The sequence below is a fragment of the Dasypus novemcinctus genome, chromosome 11, assembly GCF_030445035.2.
Source record: "Dasypus novemcinctus isolate mDasNov1 chromosome 11, mDasNov1.1.hap2, whole genome shotgun sequence".
NCBI classification, from domain to species: Eukaryota; Metazoa; Chordata; class Mammalia; order Cingulata; family Dasypodidae; genus Dasypus; species Dasypus novemcinctus.
Genome location: NC_080683.1, coordinates 79574084 through 79591952, shown reverse-complemented (window position 1 = coordinate 79591952; position 17869 = coordinate 79574084). Strand labels below are relative to the sequence as shown.

The 17869-nt window shown below is 35.0% G+C and overlaps 1 non-coding gene across 1 annotated transcript; it reads right to left on the bottom strand.

Moving 5' to 3' along the window:
- Nucleotides 1–1952: 1952 nt before the first annotated feature.
- LOC111760475 (U6 spliceosomal RNA) lies at nt 1953–2059 on the bottom strand. The gene has a single exon (XR_002794148.1). It is a non-coding gene; the product is annotated as a U6 spliceosomal RNA (small nuclear RNA).
- Between the last annotated feature and the right edge of the window lie 15810 nt (nt 2060–17869).

The window sequence follows — 17869 nt, the reverse complement described above, 5'->3', positions numbered from 1 at the left end:
ATAGTATTGACAAAGTGTAACTAACCTAGAAAAAGAAATTAGTGGGAAGAAATGTACTGTATCTTCTGGAGAACAGCATGGCCTGTGACTTCTGCTCCAGCTATCCATGGTTTCAAATGCATCCAGTTTAAAGAAATACCAAGTTCTTAGGCCTTTCCCCCTGTATTCTACAGATCATCTCTTCTTCATCATAAAAATAAAATAGAAAAATTAAATTTCATGTAAAATACCTATTTGTCTCTAAAAATTTAGAGTTGTCTAACTTATTTCTAGTTATTTAAATTTCAAATAAATAGTAAATTTTATTTACATACAATTTACAAACTCCTTCAACATTCATTACCACTGTTTATTTTCATATATGCCATATTCAGTGGAGCAGGCAAAATACTCTTTTCTGTACTATAAGCTGAGAAACTCAGGCTCTGTGGGGTTGATGACTTCGTGTAATTCATTTGCAAAATCTGTACACAACAGAGCTGCAATATCAATCAAGGTCTTTTGATTTTAAATTCAGTTTTCTTTCCTGTATACCCCATTGTCCAATCCTTTATCTAAGAATCTTTAGATCCTTGATAATATTTCTTAAAGTAGTGCTTTTTCAAACTTCAGTTTATGACTCTTTAGTGATTCATGATATTAATTAATGGCATCAAAAAATGAAATAAAATATAGTGGAATAGAATAGATCAGAGTATATCACAAGAGCTAAGGGCAAATATTGTTTCTTGACACCTGTTTTAATTCTGCAATTAGTGTATCTGAGTAAGAGTACTTTGTTGTAAACTAAATGTATTTCTTACTGTAGGTCATCGTAAGAAAATATTTGAAAACCATGGTATATTTTTCTAAAATAATTGTTATTATTATTCTAATGCTTTGGGGATTTGTGCATATGCGTCTTTAGCTTTATCTCCCTAATTAGAAGGCAAAGCCGTGAGGGTAAGGACTCTGGCTTATTATCCCTTCCTTGGAGAGTGTTGTTGCTGTGGTGGGACCCATCAGAAACGCTGCTTCAAGGAACTGAGTATAGGACTGCTAGATCTCAAAGTCACTGAAATGATGTGCTATTCTTCTAGTTTCATTTACTGACATACTGAAAGAATAAACTTCTGCAACAAGGCACTCAGGTGGCATTCTGTACATTGTTTTGAGTGTTAAACCTTTTTTTCTTAGACTATGTTCTCCTAGGTATATTTTCATATCTATTTAAAAATTCTATAAAATGCTCAAGAGGAAGAGTCCAAAGATTTTCCTTAATTATATGATCAGAGAAGTATATTTTTATAACCTGCAATGGACTTTCCTTTTGATTCCTTTATTTTTTATATATGCACAAGAAGTACTTTAATACTGAAGTCCTAAGCTAGTTAACCCCTCTCCCTAAGACGGACTCTCAAAACAATTCAATCCCTAGTCTATCTACATTACTTTACACTTTATATTTATAAAACATTTTTTATATAAGTACATTAATTTAAATTTATATTGTAGCTGAATATTTCATATGTACCTATATACATACATACATAAGCATACCTATATATAAAGTTTAAAACAACCCTGTTTTTTAGCTTTTATGTTCTAGAAACATATATATATAAGAAAATTTCCACTTTCAACAACAATTAACATATATAATTCAGTGCTGTTAATTATATTCACAATATTGTGCTACTGTCACCACCATCCATTTCCAAAACTTTACAATTATCCTAAATAGAAATGCAAATTAACTATTAACTCCGCATTCTCTGCCCCGATGCCAGCCCCTGGTAACCTCTATTCTAGATTCTAACACTACTGAGTTTGCTTATTCTAATTATTCCTTATCAGTGAAATCATATAATATTTGTCCTTTTGTATCTGGCTTATTTCACTCGACATAATGTCTTCAAGGTTCATCCATTGTGCAATATGTATGGGAACTTCATTCAGTTTTACAGCTCAGTAAAAATATGAAAAGCTTCAAGAATTTGCATATCATCCTTGCACATGGGGCCATGCTAGTCTTCTTGTGTCATCCCAGTTTTAGGATATGTGCTCCTGAAAGGAAAACAAAACAACCCTGTTTTGCATACACACATGCACGTACACACTCACACTCTATTCAGAGGTCAAAGTTAATCCTTCTGACAAACACTACTGTAGAGACGTAAAGAGAGTACTTGCCATTACAGAACTGTCAAATCAGAATGATAGGCTATAGATTATGGTCTAAATATCAATAAAGCCTAGTTATGTTAGAAGAGAGAGAGCTTTGCCAGCCAATACCTGCCACTGGAAGGAGCTAACTTAGGTAATTGATGATTCAAATATAAAAGAAGTGATCTGCCTTTTTGATTAATGTCGAAAGAATGTTGCACAGAGACAAGAGTCAATTATATGTATCTGGTACCTAAATAATTTTGAGATTATTAGTCAATATTTCAAATTTATTTCAAAATATTAGGAAACTGCAGAACACCAGCCACACGTAAATCCAAATGTTCTTAAAATAATGGTGTCCCTACAATATTCATTTATTTTATCTTTATAATCCATTTGATTTCAATTTTATAAAATTCAAATGATGAATGTCTAGAACAAGGGTCAGCAAGTTTTTTTTCTGTAAAGTGCCTGAAAGAAAACTTGTTTAGGCTTTGTAGGCCATATGGTCTCTGTTATAATTAATCATCTTTGCTATTGTAGTTCAAAAGCAGCCAAAAACAATGTAGGAAGAAAAGAGCGTGGCTGTTAAAAAACTCTATTAACAAAAACAGGAATTGGACCAGATTTGACCCATGGACCATAGTTTACCAATTCCTGGTCCAAAAGAAATTAAAATGGTTTTAAGTTCATTATACTTTTATATATTTAAATTTTCTGATTTTTACAAAATATTCCCCTATAAATTAGAATATGATTGTACTGTCACTCTTCATAAATTATATTACCTGAAAACACACTTTGCTTCCTTCAGTTAGAGAAACTGCCTCCTAAAGTGATAGGATATTTCAGTAATAAATGAAATATAAGATGTATCAACCAAAAGATAGCTTTTTTTCTGAAGTTGAGTCAGGTTTTCTAGGCAAAAGAAAAAATAGTGAAAAAAACTACAACAACAACAACAACAAACAAGTCTTGTTTCAGAAACAGAAAAGCCTAGTACTGTGAATTGTAACATTAAATCGCAATCTACAGAAGCATCATTTTGAAAATGATTTTTACCTAGTATTGGATTTAAGAAAATGTACATATTCTTCTCAATTATCTGCTCATATATCTCCTGTCATAACCCATACAACAGTTATCACAATACATGACTAATTCATTATTTGAAACTTACACATGATTTTTAATATAATGACCCATACGCTTTGTTTTTCCATTCAGAAAATATCAATTTTACCATCTACTATTTTCCATTCAAAGGGTTAATTTAAATAGGAAGAGGGAGTTTAGAGTTGTGTCTTTTCCAACCTGGATAAAACTTCTTTACTTTTTCCTATATACAATTTCATGGGCATTATTACTTTTCATCTTAATGATTACTTGAATGGTCTTTCCAAAATGCTTGTTGACTTCAAAGTAAATACATGACTTAACTTTACCCTCAAGGAACTTATGTACAAATGATCTATTATAGTTGAACAATTTGGTAGACAATAAAATTTAAAAATATCTTTCTCATGGCAGATAAGAACTTAACTACTGAGAGATGAGAGGTGGAGAAGTTTGCTAGATATAGAGAACATAATAGCCAAAGTTACTGGGTTCCTTCAATTCATATCTAGAAATGTGTATAATTTTAATTATAATCTACTTCAGTAGATGAAGGGAGAAATAAGGTAAAGGTATGTACATGTTGCAAAAACACACAGCTAAGTTATTTTATATTCCAAACAAAATTATTCATATTTCTATTTTAAATGAAATCAGTTTATTAACACATTTGGGACTGGCTTTCATATGGTTTTTATTATATAATAAATGATTCATGGGCATGTATATTCACATTCTAATTTGTAAAGCCTGTGATAATATAACACACTTCACAGATTGGCATTTTACCATTAGTTATTAAAGTAACATTTATAGAAGTTCAAGGAAAATTATTAGGAAAACTTATTTTAGTTACTTAATAAATAATTTGTACATTGTGAATTGGTTTATATACAGGGGCAAAATTAAGGTTTTAGATTAAGCTTAATGATATGTATTAGGAACCTTTTATTTGATTATCATTTATCCCTAAATGTAAATTTCTGTTCAAAATTGGTTTGGGGATTTATTATGTTCCAAACAGAGCTGTATTTTTCTACCCACCTAAGCTGTTTCATCATATATAAAGCAAAATTTCTATTTTTCTTTCCAGACAATTTTCAAACTATGTCTCCTTTTATTTTACCCTGAATTTCTAAGATAAGAAAAATTATTTGGATAGCTACCTTATACTTCCACATTAACTTAGCTGTGAAGATTCGCTCCTGGATATGGATTATGGGAGTTAATGGGAATGGCAGGTCTAAATTCTGCACTATTCTGTGCTGTGCTATATACCAGGGGATGGTACTTTCTTACTAATTACTTAATTTTTCATGAAAAAATGTATCCAAACAAATATACTTAATAGGATAAGTACAAAGTATCTGATAAACATTCAGGTATTCCTGGATCAAGGAGGACAATATCTAATTAAATACTTTAATGATTTACTTTCTCCGTGAAACTTTTCTTTCTTTTTCTAATTGTTAACCCTCAACCCTTTATGTGACCACTTTTGAGCATAATTTTTCAACAAGCCACTGAGGGTTATAAGGAATTTAGTTTCACTTTGAGGCTTTTCAAAAACAATTACAGATATAGTTAGGGTCTTGCATACTGGAGAGAAGCATGAGGAAACGAGAGTGTAGACACTCAGACTTTTTCTTTGGTTTGGCTGATTGCAATCTCTTTGCAAGGCAAAATGAGAGTTCTTCCTCTAATGCTAAAAGCTTGTGGTAATGATTCTGGAACTGAGCAGTAAAAATGGAAAATTTTGAATATTAAGTAAGTACAGTTGGTTCCTTTTTTCTTAGAGTACAACATGGATTATGAACAAAGTATATTAAGAGTACACATTCTTGGGTTCAGATCTTTTTTTGTTTTGTTTTATTTTGTTTTTGTTGTTTTTTTTCCTCTCATTTAAAAAAAAAATGTTACATTCAAAAAATATAAGAGGTTCCCATATACCCTCCACCCTTCTCACCCCACTCCTCCCACATCAACAACTTCTTTCATCATCATGGCACATTCATTGCATTTAGTGAATACATTTTGGAGCACTGCTGCACCACATGGATAATGTAGTTTACACTATCCCCCAGTCCACCCAGTGGGCCATGGCAGGAGGTACAATGTCCAGCATCTGTCCCTGCAATATCATTTAGGACAATTCCAAGTCCTGAAAATGTCCCAATATCATATCTCTTCTTCCCTCTCCCTACCCTCAGCAGCTACCGTGGCCTCTTTCTCCATACTAATGCTACAGTTTCTTCCCTTACTAACCACCATAACAGCTCCATAGTAGAATATCAGTAAGTCCACTTTAATCCATATTATATTCCTCCATCCTGTGGACTCTGGGATGGTGATGTCCATTCCACCTCTCGAATCTAAGTTCGAGAGGGAACTTAGATTCCACATGGATGATGGATCCAATTCCCCTGCTTGCAGTTGTAGGCACTCTTGGCTCCTTGGTGTGGTGGTTGACCATCTTCCCCTCCCTTTTAGCTGGAGAGGGTAAGTCCAATAAACCAGAGGGTAAGAGTTGCAAGTCTGCTGAGGCTCAGGGTCTGGCTGTCACATGGACAGTCCAGAGATTCAGGTCTCTTGAGTATACACCAACCCCAGCACCAAGGACAGGTTCAGTAAAAGTGACAGAAGAGGCCATATGCAGAAAGGTCACATCTGAGTCCAACTCCATCACACTCAGGAACACAAACTCTAAAGTAGGGCCAACTGACAATACACTGAACTCCAGAGCCATCTGCCATGACCATTGAAACTGTGGGTCTCTATAGCCCTCAGGAGAACCAGTACCTGGGATTGTATCTATTTTGGCTGTCTCTGGGACCCTGCTGAGGCATGTGTAAGCATGACCCCTCTGATGGCCTCCCAACTCTTTTCTGGAGACTCATAGCCACTGTACACACAGGGCAACACCTATTGCAGTGATGAAAGGCAAAACGTCAAAAACAAAGCTTTTTCATTTTTTTCATTTTTTGATACCCCAATTTATTTTTACTTTTAAATTTTTTCTAAATTAGTTTGTATTCTATACCTAACCTTTAAACCCAGCACTCTATTCCATTTTACTATTAATGGAACTTGGCAATATATTAAGTTTCATTTTTGAAGAAGTTTTGGACCACAGAGAGGCTCAACTATGGCAGGGAAGGAACACTGGAATGGGTTGTTATTGATCGGGGGGGGCAAATGGTTGGGAGGGAGTTTTACAGGGCTTGTATACAGGGTACATAAAAATGTTTGGATATTTTCATATTAGTTACAGTTAAAAATGACAATTGAGGGAGTGCTGAGTTCCTAGCCAGGGAAACTCTATCACATTTCCCAATGGAACAGCAACAATACCCCAAGTGCAATGGCAAAGACCAATAAAGAAGGATGGTCCAACAATGAGCCCTTGATACCGATAACTATGCTTATGAGCCTGTGTGCCTGAAATATGAATTAGGCCTAGAGCTGCAGGGTGCCTAAGAGTTATCTCTTAGGTAGAGAGTTACCTCCATGTTGCTCAAATGTGGCCACTCTCTAAGCCAAACTTATCATGTAAATGCACTACCTTCCCCCCAGCATGGGACATGACTCCCAGGGATGAGCCTCCCTGGTGCCAAGAGATTACTACCAAGTACCAGCTGATGATGTAACTAGAAAAAGACCTTGAAAAAAAGTGTCTACTCAGACCAGCAAAATATCTCAGCCAATAAGGAATATCAGGTGCTAAAAACTGCTTTTTGACCTTGAATAAAAGGGGGTTCAGATCTTGATGGAGTTTCATATTAGATGTGCAAACTTGGACCATTGCTAACTTCCTGCCTCACTTTTCTTAACTGCAAAATAAGGGCAATAATAACATCTACTTTTATAGCTATTGTGGAGCCATATAGAATTTGAAAAATGACCATGAAATGAATTTCAGTTTCCTGCATAGGATCTGTTGGGAGTCACTTCTATATATATATGTATACCTTGGAATTTGGAACTACTGACATTATAAATAAGAATGCAACTGAGATGATAACTGATCATTTTAAAGTGTGCTTAGTAAGTATATTTGCTATTGTGATATAATGAGCATATATTTAAATTTATGCAAATAATAGAAAATATTGCCTACAGTAATATTGTTCCCTGAAAACATTTGATAACACGAGGTCTAATTAAAAGTTTGTATTATATGTACTAAATACACTTGTCCTTCACAGTCTAATATTAGATTTTGCCCATATACTTAATGGTTGAATAGTAGCTTTCTTTTCCCCTCACTGCACTATTTGCTGGAAATCAGGTCCCCAACATCAACTCTGCTGACCAAAGCCCTGTTACTTCTGAGAATTTCTAATGATACTGCCTCACATGTATTTTACTATCTAACTCTCCATCTCTCAGTTGTGGTCATCTCATCGGGCTACCACTTTCCTGCTTCTGTTGCTGGAATTCTCTAATGCTGGCCAGAGGTCATCCCATCTCTGCTGATGTCCTTACCAGGGCCTCTTGGAAGAGCTGCTGCTCTTCTGCCCATGGATTAATACTGGTCTATTTACTTTAGAGAAAAATTCATTGGTATTGTCTGTAGATATTGTTGGACCCCATAGCCACAGTTCATGACCCTAGCTCAAGGCTAATGGAATGGGCACTTAGGTCAAAGATGGGAGTTGAAATCATCGCTCAACTATTTTGAGCAAGTTACTTAAGCTCCCTAAAACATAGGGAAAATTATTGTATGTTTCCCCATGGTTGTCATGAGAATTCAATTAAATAATCCATATAAAATGTCTTGTGTGCAGTAAATGCTCAAAATATGATGGAGAGAATTGAGCCCTATGGAGACAGACAAAGCCTAGAGAACCTGATGGCCTACAGTTGATATTGGGAGAAGCTGGGACCATGGAGCCTTAAGAGGAAGAGGAAGACTGCGCATCGGCAGGCATCTTGCTCCAACCTGTGGCAACTCTAAGGGAAGCAACTTATGCATATGCTTTATGGTCTGGTAACTGTAAGCTTCTACCCTAAATAAATATCATTTATAAAAGCCAACAGATTTCTGGTAGTTTGCATTAACACCCTTTGAATGACTAATACACTAGTTATTTGTTTAGAGCCCTTAATTTAGTGGAACAGACATATATTTAGACAAATGTTCAGGTAATATTACATTATCACATTTAAATGACCAGAAACCAAATTATTATTATTATTTTAAAGATTTATTTTATTTATTTCTCTTGTCTTCCCCCCATTGTCTGCTCTCTCTGTCCATTTGCTATGTGTTCTGTGTCTGCTTGCATACTTGTCAGGCTGCACAGGGAATCTGTGCCTCTTTTTGCTGCGTCATCTTGCTGTATCAGCTCTGTGTGTGTGTGGCACCACTCCTGGGCGGGCTGCGCTGTCTTCATGAGGGGCGGCTCTCCTTACAGGGTACACTCCTTGTGCGTGGAGCACCTCTATGTGGGGGACACCCCTGTGTGGCATGGCACTCATTGCATGCGGCAGCACTGCGCATGGGCCAACTCACCACACAGGCCAGAAGGCCCTGGGTATTGAATCCTGGACGTTCCATATGGTAGGCAGATGCTCTGTCAGCTGAGCAACATCTGCTTCCCAAGAAGCCAAATTATTTTAAAGAGTATTAAAAAGTTATGAAAGGGAAATGAGAGATCAAATGTATTTAACCAATTTAAATGGTTTGTCTTCTATGTGCATATTTAATTTTCAGCCTCCATTTTCCTTTTCTAACAGATCCCATGGTTTTACCTTTGAATCCACACTCCTGAACACACTCAGCAAATGGATCAAAAGAGAACTCTACCTGCTTCCCAACAGTATGGAGAAACTATCTCTGGACATGCACATAACAATACAGTAGTAGTCTGAAAATAGGAAGAGTGTGGTAAACTAAAAGATCCAGAGAGATATACTTTTCTTAAATATACTTAATGAACCTTTTAAAGAAAAGTTTTATGCTTAATAAACTTTATTTTTAGAGAAGTTTTAGATTTACAGAAAAATTAAATGGAAAGTAGAGGGAATTCCCAATATAATGCCCTCACACAAAAACACACACACACATACACAACACACCCAAAGGTTTCTTCTATTATTAACATCTTATGTTAATTTAGTACATTTGTTACAATTGATGAATCAATATTGAAGCATTGCTTCTTACCAAAGGCTATGGTCCACATTATGGCTTATACTTTGTGCTGTACAGTTTTATAAGCTTCCACAAATGTATAATGTCATGAAGCTCTCTTTGCAGTATCATACAGAGGAGTTTAACTGCCCTAAAAATTGCACTGTGTTCCACCTATTTATCCATCCCCCTCCCTTGTGAACCCCTGGCAATCACTATTTTTATATCAATGTTGCAGGTTCTTCTGTTAACACAAGACATTAACTACAATAACAATAAATCTACTTTGGTCCTTGGTTACCCTCCCCCCTTATGTTAGTTCATTTCTCAGTTTTGAGGAATTTGTAATGATATTTACTCTGATTGCTTCAGGCTGAGAGGGGCCAAGATATGGGGCAGAGGAAAGGAGTTGTTTTGCTTGCAGTTGTAGATACTCCCTGTTTTTTAGGAATGGTACTTGTCCATCATCATTGTTTTGTTGTCCAGGGCAAGTGCAAAGAAGAGAACTGTTTGGTATTTGCTTTGTGAATGAAAATTCAAATGTTCTATGGTACATACTTCAGTCTTTCAAATTGTTTATTTTTCCCCAGAATTACAAAGTTTCCAGTTACCTCATCACCATTACCATCATCATCATCATCATAATTATATCATTATTAACAATTATTGTCATTATCATAAGGAAGAGGAAAGAGAACCACTTATTAAATGCTTATTATGTGACCGTTTCCATATTAAACAGAATATATGTCTCATTTATCCCTTACAATAACTCTGAAGGTGGGCTGCAGTCAGTTTGAACTTGATCATAAGGGCAGATTATGTGCATCTCTTCCCAACTCTGCATTCATTGATGCTTCATATATGGTTTTGCATTTTTGCCCCAACCCTTCCAGTCCTTCCCCCTTCTATTCACAGCAGCATTTCATTCATTAGTAATTACATAGCAAGCCTTGAGTGATAACTGTGAGCTTGCAACTGATAAGTAAATCTTGTGTCACAAATGCTTAGACTTCTCTCCCAGAAACTCTAGGAATGATCTGTTCTGTAAACTGCTTGACCACTTTCATATCAATAGATCCCTTGCATAATTACTGTAAAGATGTAACTTCAGCCCTACTATCAAATATTGTAAATGCAAGTTTTATCTAATTACTTTGAAAGTATAACTTCTGTCCTGCTGAGAAACATCGCAAATGTTTATTCCTTCATTATGTCCTGAGCACTGAATTTTTAAAATCATGCTTACTTTCGTGTGCTTTCCCTTCCTGCACATAGATATGAATATAAAAGGCCCTCTCATTTTGCAGTGAGTATGGATGTCGAGGCTTGGAAGTGCCAGCTCTCCTCCTGCTGCCCAGGATAAGGTTTTTAGGCCATGACCAGGCTTGGGCCCACCATCGTGGAAGAGCTTCCCCACATAAGTACCCTAATAAATACACTTACTCGCTTGCCAAGCTGGACTTGCTGGGGTCTTTCTTTGGTCTGAGGTAGCTTTCTCAGTTTGTTGGGAAGCTGTTATTTTACACAGTTCCTTGCTATACTTAAAACACATTGGAGTTTGAATTTGGCCATGGCGGGAAGATTTACTCCATGAAGAATGGAACTGGTAAAAATCAGGGCTCTCCCTCTTAGGTAATTACCACTTATTGAGTTTTTACCATGTCCTAGCCACTACTGCAAGCTTTTATGCATGAACTCATTTAAACTTTATTTAAGTAAACATGAAGCTTACTAGTTTAAGTAAACATAAGCTAAACGTAAAAAGGCATCTGGAACACAGAACATATATAGTGGACAGACCTTAAAGTGGCCTCCATGACCCCACCTCCTTTTTTTAATGCCCATTCCCTTGAGTGTGGATGAGACTAGTGACAAGCTTCTAACCAACAGAATATGGCAATGGTGATAAGATGTCATTCTCAGTGCTAGCAAGATATAAACCCACCTTGCCTGTAAGAACTTGGGGCCCTTAAATTATATGTCTAAAGCAGGAATGACTGTGAGACTGATGGCTGATGCATGTTAGCCTTCTAAAGTAGCCAAAATGCAAATATCTATAACTGTTGTAAATCACTGTACTGAGACCTAGATGCCTTGTTTCTTTAATTCTGATGCTATGTTTTGAAAATATATAACCTTACTTTGGTCAGGAAAGGTAGGTAATTTCAGCAGCTATTCTAGTATATATATATATATATATAGACAACAACTAGAAACAATTTTAGCGGATATACTAGGCTGAACCCTAGTAACTTTGATAGATGAGTAGCAGAATAGGTCAAAATATTTTTGGGAAAGCATTTTGATGTTCTGCTTTCTGTCCAAGATCTTTTAAATTAAGTTAATAACATTTGATTGACGTTATGTTCTGCTATTTGCTTTTATCAACTTTACTGAAAGGTAATTTATGTACAATAAACCAAATTCATAGGAATGCAGTTCTATTTTCACATATACATACACTTTTGTATCCACCATGATAATCAAGACATTGAATATTTCATCATCCTCAAAAATTTCTTCTTGCCTCTTTGCAGTAAATCCTCCTGCCTCCAGCCAAATAACAACACAGATTTTACCACTGTAGACTAATTTTGCTCTTCTATTATTGCATATAAATAAAACTATATAGTGCATTATCTTTTGTGTATGGTTCGTAGGTTCAGCAAAGTGTTTTTTGAGATTTAGCTATGTTGTTTTTCTTTTTTTTAAAGATTTATTTATTTATTTATTCCCCCTCACACCCTGGTTGTCTGTTCTATGTGTCTGTTTGCTGCGGCTTTTTTGTCCACTTCTGTTGTCAGAACATGTGTTTCTTTTTGTTGCGTCATCTTGTGTCAGCTCTCCATGTGGGCGGTGCCATTCTTGGGCAGGCTGCATTTTCTTTCACGCTGGGCAGCTGTCCTTACGGGGTGCATTCCTTACACGTGGGGCTCCACTACATGGGGGACACCTCTGCATGGCACAGCACTCCTTGCGCACATCAGCACTGCATATGGGCCAGCTCCACAAGGGTCAGGGAGGCCTGGGGTTTGAACCGCGGACCTCCCATGTGGTAGACAGATGCCCTAACCACTGGGCCAAATCCGCTTCCCTGTTGCTTTCTTTTCTAATTCATTATTAGTATTCCTTTATATTGTTCTATCACTCTTTATTTATTCACTCAATAGTTGAGGAATATTGCTGTTTCCAATTTTCAACTATGATAATAAACCTTTGTGAGCATGATGTACAAGTTTCTGTGTAGACACATGTTTTCATTTCTATGTGGTAAATATCTAGAAGTAGGATCGCAAGGTCGAAAGTAAATATATGGTTAATTTTATAAGAAACTGCCAAACTTTTTCAAAATGGTGATATCATTTTACAATCTCAACTGTAGTATATAAGAATTCTAACTGTTCCACATTTGTCAACACTTGGCATTTGTTGGACTTTTTAAATTTTAACCATGTGAATGGATATGTAGTGGCATCTTGTAGTTTTAGTTGCATTTCACTGATGACTAATGGTGTCGTGTATTTTAACAAATGCTTTTTGGTCTCTCATATATTTTCTATTATGAATGTCCCATCAAATATTTTGCCCATTTTTGAATTGGGTTGTCTTTTAATCATTGTAAGATTTTAAAAATATATTTTGTATACAAATCATTTGTCGGAATAGATATTGCAAGTACTTTTCCCCTGCATTTTCATTTCTCAACACTGTGTTCTGAAGAACAGAAGTTCTTGTTTTCAATGAAGTCCAATTTATCATTTTTTCAGTTAATGTTTTTTGTATCCTATGATATCTCGGAATATTTTATTTATGAAGATTTTTTAATCTATTTTCTTCTAGAAATTTTGATTGCCTTTTGTCCTGGGTACCTTATTAGTAATTAAAGTTCATAGTCCTGCTGTAAGCATTTACCATAAGCAATTCCTTATTATCAAATAGTGGTGATTTAACTATATGACTAACCTCTATTTATAGTTTACCTCAATCTTTTCCATTCTACCTTATGAGATGAAACTACTGTAGAAATTTCCAGTGATTCATATTTTGGTTTTAAATACTAGTTTCTATTGAAATTCATACTCCATCTATAGTCAAGTAACTTGGATTACTATGAGTTTCCTAAGGAAATGACCCTCAAGTAAAGCTTCATAATAATATACTTTACTTATTGGTGAATGAAACTAAGCATGATGAGAATTCCGTACCTAACTATAGAGTTTTAGAAAGCTCTTTTAATGTCATTTATGATATATAATATTTCAAAATCTATAATATTTTTAGCACAGAACATAAACATAAATTATGAGCCAATAAGGTGGTAAAGAATTATTCACTAATCAAGTGTTTTAGTACATATTCTTGTTGACAACATAGTCCACATTTCATTAGGCATGACCAGGTATGTAGAAGAATAGTTACAGAAGCTGTAAAAGATACAATTCACTTCTAACCTATTTGAAAATATAAAACATTTGTAATTTTAAAGGTAGAGAAGATATCTGGAAAATTTTGCCTCAGCACCTAACAGAGGTCTTAGAAGTAATAACAATTTAACAACTACCATCCAAGGAGATCTTTAGTGTTTATATGGCGTGTCCATAGGTATTTTCTCTTTTGATTCTTATACCAACCTTGTGAGATTAATGCTTAATAGATACTTGCCAAATGAAATAATTCTAAGAACAGTTTTAAAGCAACAATATAGTGAGTAGCTAATATTTTGATGATTGTGTTAAATGACAGGTGAACACAAAGCAAAGAGAAGGTCTCTATGGAATGACATTAGTTGGGCTGAATAATCAGCATAATATATGTCCTTATTTATATCTGTATATAATTTCACTGGCCTTTTGAAGTAAAGACATATTTTTTAAGAAAATGTTTAGTGATTAAGTTCACTGCTTAATTATACACGACTACAATTACTTTGCCCATGTGGAAATGACTTAGATCTTTAAAATCACCGTCACAAGTTGTCTTTTGAAAGTAATTCCTAGAGGTTATAGAATGATAGCAGTTCTCTTCAAAATAATTTCTTTTTATGTTACAGGTTTTCATTTATTGTTACAGAAAGGCCTTGTATCTTAAACGTTTATATTTGAGGAACATAAAATTATAAAATCAACTAAACACAGCCTCTTTGTGAGTAACTCTGCCCCCTGGGTCTCATAACTTTCCAATCATCACTTTGATTTTATTTTGCTGAATACAGAAACTATGCACTAAGTCTCAAGGTGCTTTTATGAGGAAGGTAAATATGGAAATATTATTTTCCCACTTTACACATGAAAAGAAGTTCAGTAAAATGGAATGACTTATGCAAAGGCAAAGAACTCAATCCATTTGAGAATTAATATTTAGAATTCTTTCCTTCTGTAGTGTTATAAATCTACCCTCCATTATTTCCATCATTCTCCTCAGTCAAATAAAATTACCATAGTATTTATGGCAGATTCCCAATATATGTGACAGATCATATTTTACCTAAATGAGAACTTTTTAGCTGTAGTCATGTTTTACATTCCAAATCCTTCTTCAAAGATGAGGGTAAGCTGCAATCGTATCCATTGCTAGTCAATGCTGCATTCTTAGCACTTAAGAGCAAAGTGTATAGTATTTAGTAAATATTTATTGAATAATAGATTATTTACCAAATTTAAGAAAAGGAGACAGTTATCTCTTCTCTCCTTCCACTAAAATCTAAATACGTCCACTCTATCTAGTGGGTTGTTCCCTATCTGTTCCTCTGATGGTTATAAACTTTCCTTGTCAGGTATCAGAGGTTCCTTTTTCTATAGATATTGGAGTGGAACTGGGTTTAATTGGAATGGAACTGAGTTCAAGACAGAAATTCATCACATTAAGTATCTTATTTAAATTTGTCAATGAGGTAATAATTTTTGCAACTAAAAGTAAAAACATTTATTAAAATATAATGGGGGAAGCAGCTGTAGCTCAATCAGTTGGGCTCCTGTCTACCATATGGGAGGCTCTGGGTTCATGTCCTGGGGCCTCCTTTTGAAGGCCTGCTCGCCTGCAAGCACCACAGAGTGCTAACTCAGCAAGGTGATGCAACAAAAAGGGAGACAAGCGAAAAAAAACACGGAAGAACGTGCAGCAAATAGAGCCCAGACAAAAAGCAAGCCTCAAGGGAGGGGAATAAATAAAAAATAAATAAATAAAATTTAAAAATACAGACACAGAGGAACACACTTTAAAATGGACAGAGAGCAGACAGCAAGGAAAACGCTGCAAGTGGGGGGAAAGGGGATGAAATATAATGGGAAATTTTTGCACAAATCCTGGAACAGAGTAGATGCCTTAAAAATTTGAATTCACTTCTTATTCTTCCTATCCTTCATTTAGGATTATTCTTCTGTATACTCTCTATTACCAGCTTGTTGCATTTATGTATACTTTTTTGTGGATGTTCTGGTATGTTTCAATATTCAAATTTTAGCATCCTTGAACATTTTTCTTCATTTCAAAATTCTGTATAGTAAATCTCAATCTTACCCTGATTTTAATAATATTCATCACACAATTATGCATTTGAGTAAAATAGAACATTGATTTTGTGAGTTAAATAGCAAATAAATAATAAAAACCAAAATAAGACCAACTTGAATTGCATGTTTAGGACAAGTTCTTAACACACATTTTCTTTTAATCATGTGGGGAACAATTCAATGTCTACTGGTAAATTGAAAAATTCCTAATTTGAACATCAAGTTAACTTGAATATACATGCTTGGGACTAAGTATATACCCAATAATCAAGATAGTGAATTAATGAACACACACACAAACACTAGACCTGGCAGGACTGACATCATAAAAGTTTCTAATTTTTTGTAGCATTGGAGGAAAGTTTTCCTTATAATTAGCTATTCCTGTGATGACTCTAATACTACTTTTGGCAATATCAGAAAAAAGATGTATATTCTCCAAACACTGATGGATGGTAATAATGCCAGGATGACACAGGTACTAGATGTTCAAAACCACAGAAGCAAGTATTAAGTATATCATTCTGTTGCCAGCCTTAATTATAGACTTCTTGGATGATCAGTTCAGAGATTAAATATCTACCATGAGTGGACTCAAGAATCTTTTGTCTGCCTAAATATGGTAATTCAGTTTGCAAAATTCCAATCTATAAAATTTCATGAAGTTCTTCATTTCTGTCATGGCTTAGTGCTCTCTCTTGGTGCTCCAGAAGCTGCAGAATCACCATAACTCACTCAACTGGTTGGTAGAAATGGTGAGAAAGGGAAGCAATGATATGTCAGTACCTTAATTTGCCCTCTTCCACTCTGTTGTTATAGGCTTAGGATTTATTATCCATTTATGCAGTTATTTCATTGTCAGAACCTGGTGAAATGCTTAAAGGGAGTAAATGAAAATTAAGGTATGAAAGACACTAGGACAAATGAATGGTTTCCTTCAAGAGCATCTGAGAAAAAGATCTTTAACAATTTATGTGTACCCTGCACATGTGAACTATAAATAGTGTTTCATATGAAAACCAAATGAAATTTCATGGACTCTACAGTCCTTAGAGCCTAAGAATAGGAATGCATTATTTCTTAATTTTTTGAGGATCTAATATGCATAATGAATCACTAAGATATTTTGTTTCTTTCATGAGATATATTAAGATTTCATTTTTAATTTTCTATGAATTTATAAAAACATCATTTTAATATATTGAATTTGTATTTTGTGAACTTGCTAAATTAACTTATTAGTTAATTAATTAGTTAACAAGTTTCATAGGTTCCTGATAGTTTTTAAAATCAATAATCAAGCCCTTTAAAAATGGAGATAATTTTCTCTCTTTCTTTCTTTCCTTTCCTCCCTCCCTCTTCCTTCCCTCCCTCCCTCTTCCTTCCCTCCCTTCCTTCCTGATCTATTGCAGTCACTGGGTCATCTAGTGTAACATTAATAAAAATGGTGAGGTTGGGCATCCTCCCCTTGTTCCTGATATTAGGAAGAAAGTGGTCAATTTTGCACCATTAAGCCTAAGGTATTTATTGATGCACTTTATGACATTGAGGAGGTTTCTATAATTTCCTGAGAGATTTTAATTGTGAAAGGATATTTTTCAAATACTTTTTCTGCATCTATTGACTTGGGCTTCTTTATTCTCTTAATATGGTAGGTTAGGCAGAATTCTAAAATTCTGAAATTCCCAGTTCCTGGTATACACACACCTCTACTAAAATCTAATCTAGGTTTTACTATGAAGGGATTCTCGAGGTGTGATTAAAGATCTAAATCAATTGAACTTAAGACAGAAAAATTATCTGGATAAGCCTAATCTTTGTCATCTATGTCTAGAGGTCAGAGACAGAGAAGTCAGTTAGATTCAAAGTGTGAAAGGGATTTGACAAGGGAGATTTTTTCATTGCTTGCTTGGAAAATGGAGGGGGCATGTAGTAAGGAGTGTGGGCGGTCTCTAGC